Below are 10,640 nucleotides of genomic sequence, written 5' to 3' on the forward strand. Positions count from 1 at the left end.
TAGTCACAATTATGTTACAGATGTCTTAAATGATAATACAAACTATCCAAAATGTAATTACGAATAGACAGAAAGACGTTGTTGATATCTACAATGTTAATTCCGGACAGGCAAACTTAGCTTTTAAATGTTAAAAGGGCTTGCCATACAGGGACGTAGGCTCAGAGAGAGGCTCACCATATTCAAACCAAAATATCTGACTTCCTCTTGGTCCGAGCTAATGACTATGTATTAGAAAGTTGTCCGGCTTGAGGAGTACAATGTATATACCGATTTTTGTAACTGTAGATAAAACTAACAACCCCACTTTTGTCAAAAGGTGGCGCTATTTAGTCCTTGCACATTGCCCGTTTCTGAAACTTTGCACATGTCTACTGGCTAATAAATGTGATGTATCTGTTGAGTTTCAAGCAATTTCAATTTCAATTTGACTGTTGAAAAGAAGTGCGCCGATTAGATACTCAGGATCGGTATCGGCTCTGACACTGCCATCTTTGACGAGGCTGATTCAAATTCTATATTGTGCATATATACTATTCTGTTAGGCACAAAGGCACAAAAACTTTCTAAAGTACCATAAAGTTTTTGTGTACTGTATTATTAGTGTTCTGAAGCTATTATGTGATATAGAAATTAATATTTAAGTCATTAAATTCAAGAACACAAACTTTTCCCTCTCTGCGCCTGTCAGTCATTCTCCATTCAGCATTCAAACAGCACGTCACATTCGGTTACAGTCAATGATGAAACGATCTTCAATGATTCAATGTTAATCCTATTATACTGGATCTTTAAGATAAAGGTCTAAAGGTCTATATTTTCGAATGAAGAAACTTTTTCTTGCTGGACTTTATTGCTGTAACTTAATCGTGTTACTTTCTACCGGGTGTCGGACGCTGTCGGTTAGATCACAACACTAGAGTCAGAGCACTATAATTGTTCTTCACGCACACAGTAACTGAAATTTAAAACCTTTAAAAGAAAAGGCTCAATAAACTATTGCATAGATAGATAATGTATAATACACTGTTCATAAATATGTATTTCCTTTGTGCTTTGAACTTTTCAATACGGACTCAATGCGCTGTAACTTCATGTGGCTTCAAGCACATCATTCTCCGCTCGGGATGCACATAAGTGCTTTGTGCTGCACCGTATTGGAGCCGTAATATCATAATGCAGTGACGTAATGACAGATTATTAATTGCCTTTCAATTATATGTTGCTTTATAGCAGCCATGGCTATATTTTTTTTTTTATGATTTTTGTTATCTTGTTTTTCATGAATGTATTTTTCAAAAATAAGAGCAATGTGTATTATCTATTATTAATATGGTTTATAATAGCATTTTTGTCATAGATTATGACAAAGTAATCATATGATCCACCAGCGAGGAACCAGCAGAACAGAGTGAACATTCTTTCTGTTTAGTTCAATCCTACTTAATAGGAATTTATTTAAAATGCTCGCTCTACTCCACACCATTAATGTCTTGTGCGGACATCCGTATCTCGACTTTCGGTTTTAAGTAAGCGATTTAAAAGCTCCCAAGTCCCAGCGGAGTCACACGTTGATTAACCGGTGGGAATATACACAATAGGTCTACCTGATATTGAACACAAGAGGGCAGTATAGCACTACGTATGACTCAGATTATTCTTTTTTTATGAATTTTACAACAATTCTGGCTGTTTTTGAACGTAAACACAATTCTTAAATGAAAAAAAAGGAAAAATTGGGGAAGTTATAATATTTGTATAATTTAATTTAGAAACAAATGATGTATAATTACATTTTTAGAAGATATGAGGCTTTTAGTGTTTACTTTTTTGACATTACTTTAATCGTTTGCCATAGTTGCACATGTCTATTGGCTAATAAATGTGATGTATCTGTTGAGTTTCAAGCAATTTCAAGCATGCTAAGAGTCCCAAAAGCATAAAAAAATAATGTTAAAGTTTGTTTCGTTGCCACGGCAACAGTATCAAAGATATCAAAAATTCATTCACAGGTCTACATCTGCCGTGTATTTACATTATACAGATGAAGTTTAAAGCAAATCGGTTAAAAATAAGAGAGTGATTTCAAAGCATTTTGAAAGTGACACACTTCCTGCTGCCAGTTGGTGGCGCTATAACTTTGACTCACAATAGTCACATCCATGTGATCGGTCTCTTACAGCGAAAACACTGCTGAAGTTTCATCAAGATCAGTTAATGTATGCTGAAGTTATAACACACATCCTGTTCAATGATTCTCGCCATAATTTCGTTTCCTCGCCACGGCCAAAACGTTCGAGATATAAAAAATCCCGTGGCACTTTTTCATCCTTAATGTCTTGACTTCACGCTGATCGAGTTTTAGTCGAATTTGGTTCAGTGCTCTAGGAGCAATAATTTAAATTCCATTGCATGTGTTTTAAACACAACCCTAAATAGCCGTCTTCCTGTTGGGCTGGGGTAAAAAGTAAGAGTGTGAAGTATATATGAAACGATGAGATCTATATGTGTACCAAGTTTCATTTTATTACATGCAAGTGTGTTTGATTTATGGACCAAATTTTCAGACCAAGTTTATTGACCAAGTTAATCTGATTAATAAACTAATTATATAAAACTATTGTCAATTCACTACAATTAAACTAGTTATATGCCTTTACTTATAAAAAATAAAAATAAAAACTTATTTAAAAAATACCAGGCTTGAGAAATGTATTTTCTTTATGCAGGTCATACACACAGCAGTGAAATGGTTAAGCCCCCTCCCCCTGCACACACACACACACACACACACAGACAGCCAGCCAGCCAGCCAGCCAAAGACACAGAGACATGTAGGCTCAGAGTGGCCATATTCAAACAAGAATATCTGACTTTCTGTGGGTCCTAGCTAATAAGTGTCAATTAGAAAGTTGTCCGGCTCGAGGAGTACAATATACATACCAATTTTTGTAACTCTAGTTAAAACTAACCACCCCACTTTTGTCAAAAGGTGGCGCTACTGAGCCCTTACCACGCCCGTTTCTGCAACTTTGCACATGTCTACTGGCTAATAAATGTGATGTGTCTGTCGAGTTTCATGCAATTTGAAGCATGCTAAGGGTCTCAAAAGCATCCTAAAAGCATCCTAAAAGAAGGGTAAAGTTTGATGCGTCGCCACGGCAACAGTTTCAAAGATATCAAGAATCCATTCACAGGTCTACATCTGCCGTATGTTTACATTATACATATGAAGTTTGAAGCAAATCGGGTAAAAATAAAAGGGTGATATCTAAGCATTTTGAAAGTGACACACTTCCTGCTGCCAGTTGGTGGCGCTATAACTTTGACTCACAATAGTCACATCCATGTGATCGTCCTCTTACAGCGAACACACTGCTGAAGTTTCATCAAGATCAGTTAATGTATGCTGAAGTTATAACACACTTCCTGTTTTACGTTTCTCGCCATGATTTCGTTTCCTCGCCACGGACAAACCGTTCGAGATATAAAAAATCCCCTCGCAAACTTTCATCCTCAATGTCTTGACTTCACGCTGACCGAGTTTCGTCGAATGTGGATCAAAGCTCTAGGAGGAGTATTTGACATTCCATTGCGAGCGTTTTACAAACAAACCTCAATAGCCAAATTCCTGTTGGGCTGGGGTAAAAAGTAAGAGCGCGAGGTATAGATGAAACGATGAGATCAACGTGTGTACCGAGTTTCATATTATTACATACAAGCGTGTTTGAGTTATGGACCAAGTGTTCGGACCCCGTTCCAGGGGGCGCTGACGAGCTGCCCTGCCACGCCCGGGTACCATCTTCAGCCCGGCTCTGATGGCCGCGGGTTCTGACCCGTGTGCAAAGTTTCAAGAGTTTTCGAGCACGTTAAGGGCCCCAAAAGTGCCCAAAAGGTAGCAAAATAATAATAATACTAAAGAAGAATAATAATCCCAAGGAAAACAATAGGGCCTTCGCCCTTTCAGGGCTTGGGCCCTAATAATCGTTAGGAAAACAATAGGGCCTTCGCCCTTTCAGGGCTTGGGCCCTAATAAATATAGCTGCGAGCAGCGATTGCGGGCCCAAGCCGGTGGCACCGCAACCCCGATGCCTTTAGTTACCCAAAGGCACCGGGATGGTGGTACCGCCGGCTTTGGCCCTTTATCGCTGCTCACAGCTATATTTATATTTAATAAAAAGCCGGTGGCACCGCCACCTTGGTGCCTTTAGGGTTATTCTGTACGACGTGTAAAAACGTAACCCCCGCTTTGACTATCAAAAAGAAGTGTATTGTAGAGCTTGCATCAATGCGGACTCGATGCGCTGTGCGCTGTAACTCCATGTGGCTTTAAGCGCATCATTCTCCACTCGGGATGCGCATAAGCATTTTGTGCCACACTGCACTGAGCCTTTCATATCATAATGCAGTGACGCAATGACAGATTATTAATTGCCTTTCTTGTTCTGTTCCATCTATTATATGTTGATAATAGATAGGACAGAGCACTAAAAACCTCAAACAAAGCACTAAAAACTTAAGCTGTTTGCTGTGTAGTCTGAGAATGAGCTGTTTGATTTGCACCCTCTTCCTCTTCACTGTCCTCCATAAAAACCAGCTATCCAGGTCCATGTTGTTCTAGAAAGTTTGTATGTTGCTGCCTCAATTAACATCTCTGCTATACATTTGAAACATGGCTATATCTAAAATAATTTATCTTTTTGATTTTTGTTATCTTGTTTTTCATGAATATTTTACAACAATACAAAGAGCAATGTGTATTTTCCAATAATATAGTTTGTAATGGCTTTTTTTGTCATAGATTATAATCATATATTTTTTGGATTTGTTATTTATCTTTATAATGAAGTTGTCTGTATTAAGTAGATTGTGTTTAACACACACAAGAGTGATTTATTAGTTCAACACATAGTTATAGAAATTCTACTTTATCTAAAAAAAACCCTGCACTTTATACACACACACACACATAAATACATGTAAATAAAAATACCAAAAAAAAACATCAAATGTGTTTTTAGTCAGAGTATTATTTTATACAGAAACAAATATTTGTAATTCAGATAAGAATGAAGTTAGTGTTTTAAAATCTTAAGGAAAACAAATATATTGAATGAAATATAGCACATTAATTTTAAATTCATTCAACTTCAATTACAAATACAATCTTACTTTTTATTTAAAGCAATCTATACATTTAAAAGATGGGGGTTATATGCCTATTTTGTCATTTAAAAATATTGTTATGCAAAATTGTTATGCAAAAAGACAAGGACTTAGAGACAAGGACTTGAAGGAAAAATCACAGCCAGCCACACACACACACACATAAACACAGACAACAGCCCTCCCCTCCCCACACACACACACACCCACACACACAGAGAGAGAGAGAGAGAGAGAGAGAGAATCGCAGGGGAAATAAATCCATTCAAACTACAATATCTGACTTTCTGTTGCTCAGAGCGAATGACTTTAAATTGAAAAGTTGATCGGCTTAACGAGAACAATATACGTGGTAAGTTTTGTAACTGTAGGTAAATTGAACAAAGTTATAACACACTTTATGTGTCCTTTTTTAGTCATAAAATTCATTTCCTCGCCACGGCCAGACCGTTCGAGATATCAAAAATCCGTCCGGAATTGAGCATCCTCAATGTCTTGACTTCATGCACACCGAGTTTGGTTGTGATTGGTAAACACATGCATTGTGATTTTATGTATTTCTCCTAGGACAATTATTCAAACAACCCATAATTCATAATTCATAAATAACTTCTATTTGAACTGTCATAAAACTTAGAGCATGAAAGTTGTTTGGCCTGATGTGATCTATAATTGTACCGAGTTTCATATTAATTCATGCAAGTGTGTTTGATTTATGGACAAATGTTCGAATCCCAGTCCAGGGGGCGCTGTCGAGCCGCCCTGCCACGCCCGGTTACCAGCTTCAGCCCGGCCCTGATGGCCATGGGTTCTGACCCGTGTGCAAAGTTTCAAGAGTTTTCGAGGATGTTAAGGCCCCCGAAAATGCCAGAGAAGTCGCACACAGCAAATAAAGGGTTAAAATTAACCTGACAGGCGCCCCTCCTCTCACTCACACAGAGAGACACTGAGAGACTGGCAAAATTCTGAGATTTTCTCTACATTCAAACAAACATATCTGACTTTCTGTGGGTCCTAGCTAATGAGTGTCAATTAGAAAGTTGTCCGGCTCGAAGAGAACAATATACATATCGATTTTTGTAACTGTAGATAAAACTAACAACCCCACTTTTGTCAAAAGGTGGCGCTACTGAGCCCTCACCACGCCCGTTTCTGAAACTTTGCACGTGTCTACTGGCTAATAAATGTGATGTGTCTGTCGAGTTTCATGCAATTTGAAGCATGCTAAGGGTCTCAAAAGCATCCTATAAGAATGGTAAAGTTTGATGCGTTGCCACGGCAACAGTTTAAAAGATATCAAGAATCCATTCACAGGTCTACATCTATCGTATGTTTACATTATTCAGATGAAGTTTGAAGCAAATCGGGTAAAAATAAAAGGGTGATTTCAAAGCATTTTGAAAGTGACACACTTCCTGCTGCCAGTTGGTGGCACTATAACTTTGACTCACAATAGTCACATCCATGTGATCGTCCTCTTACAGCGAACACACTGCTGAAGTTTCATCAAGATCAGTTAATGTATGCTGAAGTTATAACACACTTCCTGTTTCACGTTTCTCGCCATAGTTTCGTTTCCTCGCCACGGACAAACCGTTCGAGATATCAAAAATCCCCTCGCAAACTTTCATCCTCAATGTCTTGACTTCACGCTGACTGAGTTTCGTCGAACTTGGATCAAAGCTCTAGGAGGAGTATTTAACATTCCATTGCGAGCGTTTTACAAACAAACCTCAATAGCCGACTTCCTGTTGGGCTGGGGTAAAAAGTAAGAGTGTGAGGTATAGATGAAACGATGAGAGCAACATGTGTACCGAGTTTCATATTATTACATACAAGCGTGTTTGAGTTATGGACCAAGTGTTCGGACCCCGTTCCAGGGGGCGCTGACGAGCCGCCCTGCCACGCCCAGGTACCAGCTTCAGCCCGGCTCTGATGGCCGCGGGTTCTGACCCGTGTGCAAAGTTTCAAGAGTTTTCGAGCATGTTAAGGGCCCCAAAAGTGCCCGAATAGTCGTTAGAAAAATAAAAGAAAAAAAAAAAATAATCGGAAGGAAAACAATAGGGCCTTCGCCCTTTCAGGGCTTGGGCCCTAATAATAATCCTAAGGAAAACAATAGGGCCTTCGCCCTTTCAGGGCTTGGGCCCTAATTATAAATAAAAACAACAAACATAACGTTACATGTTTAAATCGCAATAATTTATTTAGTGAGAAAATGTCAAAACCGGTACCAAATAAATATCTTTCTTCTTGTTCAGCAGAAGAAAAAAATTCATAAAAAAAACAACATATTATTGCAAATGAACAAAGTTGAATCAAATATGTTTCTAGAACAGTGATTAAAATTGGCTCGAATATGTTTTAGTATGTGACATCAACTCTGGTGTTGATGCACTCTAAAAACATTTAATATGATTTACTAACCTTTTTAAACTTAGAATATTGATTAAATTTTTAAGCAGTGAAAGCAATTACTTACACTGTATTAACTGAGTAAATGTTAGTAAAACAAATTAAATAGATCTGAGTAACTGCATTTGGTACATTAACAAATAAACTTGAGTAGAAATAATTGGGGGAAAACATTTAAAAACAAATAATTATGAGTAATATAAACTGTGTTTATATGGCAGTAATATTAACTTTTTTTATTTCCTCTAAACCTTTGTAAAATATTCCATACAACCACCAGCATAACTACATGACACGGCCTTTATTGTCAATTAATATCCTACCATTACAGCAAACATATTTTATTCTATTTTTAACACATAAGTTATACAATATTGACTACATCTAAACTCATGTAAGAAACATTTTCGATGTAAAAATTAAACATTTAGGCCTAAACATTAAAGTAATTCAAGTGTAATAACCGGTCTGTTATCCAGTATTCACCGGGTCAGCGCTGGTTCCCATGCCGGAGATGGACTCGCCTCTGCGGGGAAACTTCTAAATTTAGACCGCCGTCGTCCTGCGTCACTCACAGCCGAAAAATGCTGCGACGCGACTGACTCCATAACCTGCCAATAAACAACCAGTGCACAGTTCTGAGGACATTTTATCATCCAAATTAGTTATATCCATTATCTTTTAGAATATAGTCGTGTGTTTTTTTTATGCAAGGCCTTACAATCACGCGAAAAGGCAGGCGCAAGTCGACACTCGTTTAAGGTGAGTAACATTGCGTCTCTGTATGTTCTTTTTTCATTAAATAAAATTATTTAAAGCATATTAATGATTATACAGATAAAATAAAACAAACAAACCTTAATTTCAGGTGGAAATGCTCCAATTCTGCGCCGATGAGAAGAGAAGAGGAGAAGAGATCTGTTCTTTTCTGGACTGGGAGAGTTCAAACAGCGCGCAACCGCAAGTTCAAACAGCGCTCACTCAAGTTCAACCGTTGAGTTGTCGTCACGTCAGAGGGTGGGGAGGGGTGCGTTGTTGTAATCATAGACAGTAAAATACATTTTAATTGAGTAAACTTAATTAATTTCTTATGCGTGTTAAATAATAATATTGATTTTATTTTAGAAATATTTGTGGTTCTTGAGACAGATCAGTTTAATTATCCAGTCTCAAATATTGTGATGGAAATTTCACAAATATTAGCTAAGTGTATTTTAAATTAATAATTGGTTAGTCAAAAACTAAATTAGCCTATTTTAGTGAAAAACTTAAATATAACTGTAAATTTCAGACAAAATTAATTGTTGGAGTTTTAGTCATTTATTTCGGTATGTTCAACTCAAACTATTGAGTAAATTATATTCAGAGATTTTAGTTAATAAAGACTTCAACACTTCAACATTTAGGAAAGTTTTTTGTTTGTAGGTTGTACCATAGTAGTACTGTGATAAAGTTTAGAGAAATTGTCAAAAATGAAAATGAAATCGATGCAGGATATAAAATGAAACCTATTGATATGTGAAATATGGAACTGCATCTTGTAGAACACATTCTAATAAAAATAATTTTGTAATTAAAATGTGTGCTTGCGTGTGTGTAGTTTAAATGTTTTGTTTTTAATCTAAGACAGATTATACAGTATGTAACCATGACTGATACAGGCATAGGCCCCTCGACTCAGTGCAGTAAATAAATCAATCAGTAGGCTGTACTTCCCTCATGCTGGTTCTTATCTTTTCCTCTGTTTATACACATCCATGCTGAAAATTCATATTAAATTTGCATTTTTTTGTTTTTACTTCATGAAAATCTATATTGCTTTAGTTGTTTGTAGGACACATATTACATAATATGATTAAAAATACATTAATATTATGCAATTTATATATGTGGTTTTTGCATATGTCCCTTACAATATTCTGTTGGAACATATACAAATCACAGGAGTTTTTAGCAAACCTTTTCCATATGGGAAGGTTTTAAAGTATATTATTGTTAAACACCATGTAGGCTAATGCTTCAAAGCGAGTTTGCAGCAAAAGGCACGAACAGAACGAAATGTTATTATTTATGAGTAACGTTAAACTATTAATAAATGAGACTGAAAATTTAATTGATAAGACAATTGAATGCAATAGAGTCAAAACCACGATTTTAATATGCATAAGTTAAATAGGAATACATACAAATTTGTATGTTGGTAAAGTTGTTTATACGTAAATAAATTACGTTTTTTGTTTGTTTGTTTTTTTTTTGCTGTCATGTCATTGTGAGTTGTTGTGAGTTGGGCATGTTGGCCTGCAGTTTTCAATGAAGCAGATTTGTCTCAATTCAAGTTAAGTCTGTTTCTTGAAACAAGACGATTCATCTTTTACAAATAACACAGCAGCTTAAAAAACTGTCAAAATGTCAAAAAAGCTTGTTTCATCTGAGATATGACTCAAAACAAGATATTTTTAAGACAGTTTCACTTAACAAGATATTCAAGATGCACTGTCTAAAAACAAGCTCCTGTATCTTACTTAAATCTTGGTCTTTAGGTAATTTTGTCTTATATTAAGTGAGCTGAGATATTTTGACTAGAAATTAGAAAAATATACTTGGCAAGATTTTGAGTTTTTGCAGTGCATCACTGTTTGCACGCTTATACATTCCCCCGGGCTTTTAATATTCAATCGCAACGTTTTCACTGGATGTGAAGGAATATATCGAGGTAATGTCTTCCCTATAGTTTGAAAATGAGTTTTGTGCAACGTTACACTCATTTCGCAGGAAATGAAGAGTTTGAATGTTTGCACAAGTGCTCCGAAACCTGAAAAAGCATCACGGTAGTGTTAGATGAGCCATGCTTCGGAATAAATGAGATAAAACAAGTTAAAATAATGTTTGATTTCGGTGTCGTCTTTCGTTTCATCACTGAAATTGTACCCATACAGGAAATTAAAAGATGTGATCTTTGGCTCAGGGTGTAAATGTGTCTTCAAAGGGACTGTAATGGCTGGAAATAATGCTCATAATGCCGACATATAGAGTCAGGCTCTTACCTGACGCCTGGATGGAGT

At 36.6% G+C, this 10,640-nt stretch overlaps 1 long non-coding RNA gene across 1 annotated transcript; it reads right to left on the minus strand.

Annotated features, from left to right (window-relative positions):
- Nucleotides 1–7,338: 7,338 nt before the first annotated feature.
- LOC120466789 (uncharacterized) lies at nucleotides 7,339–10,202 on the minus strand. The gene is made up of 2 exons (XR_005620039.2): nucleotides 8,436–10,202; nucleotides 7,339–8,189 (listed from the first exon to the last, which is right to left on the minus strand). It is a non-coding gene; the product is annotated as an uncharacterized LOC120466789 (long non-coding RNA).
- Nucleotides 10,203–10,640: the final 438 nt, after the last annotated feature.

Source organism: Pimephales promelas, chromosome 2 (assembly GCF_988280905.1).
Source record: "Pimephales promelas chromosome 2, fPimPro1.hap1.1, whole genome shotgun sequence".
NCBI lineage: Eukaryota > Metazoa > Chordata > Actinopteri > Cypriniformes > Leuciscidae > Pimephales > Pimephales promelas.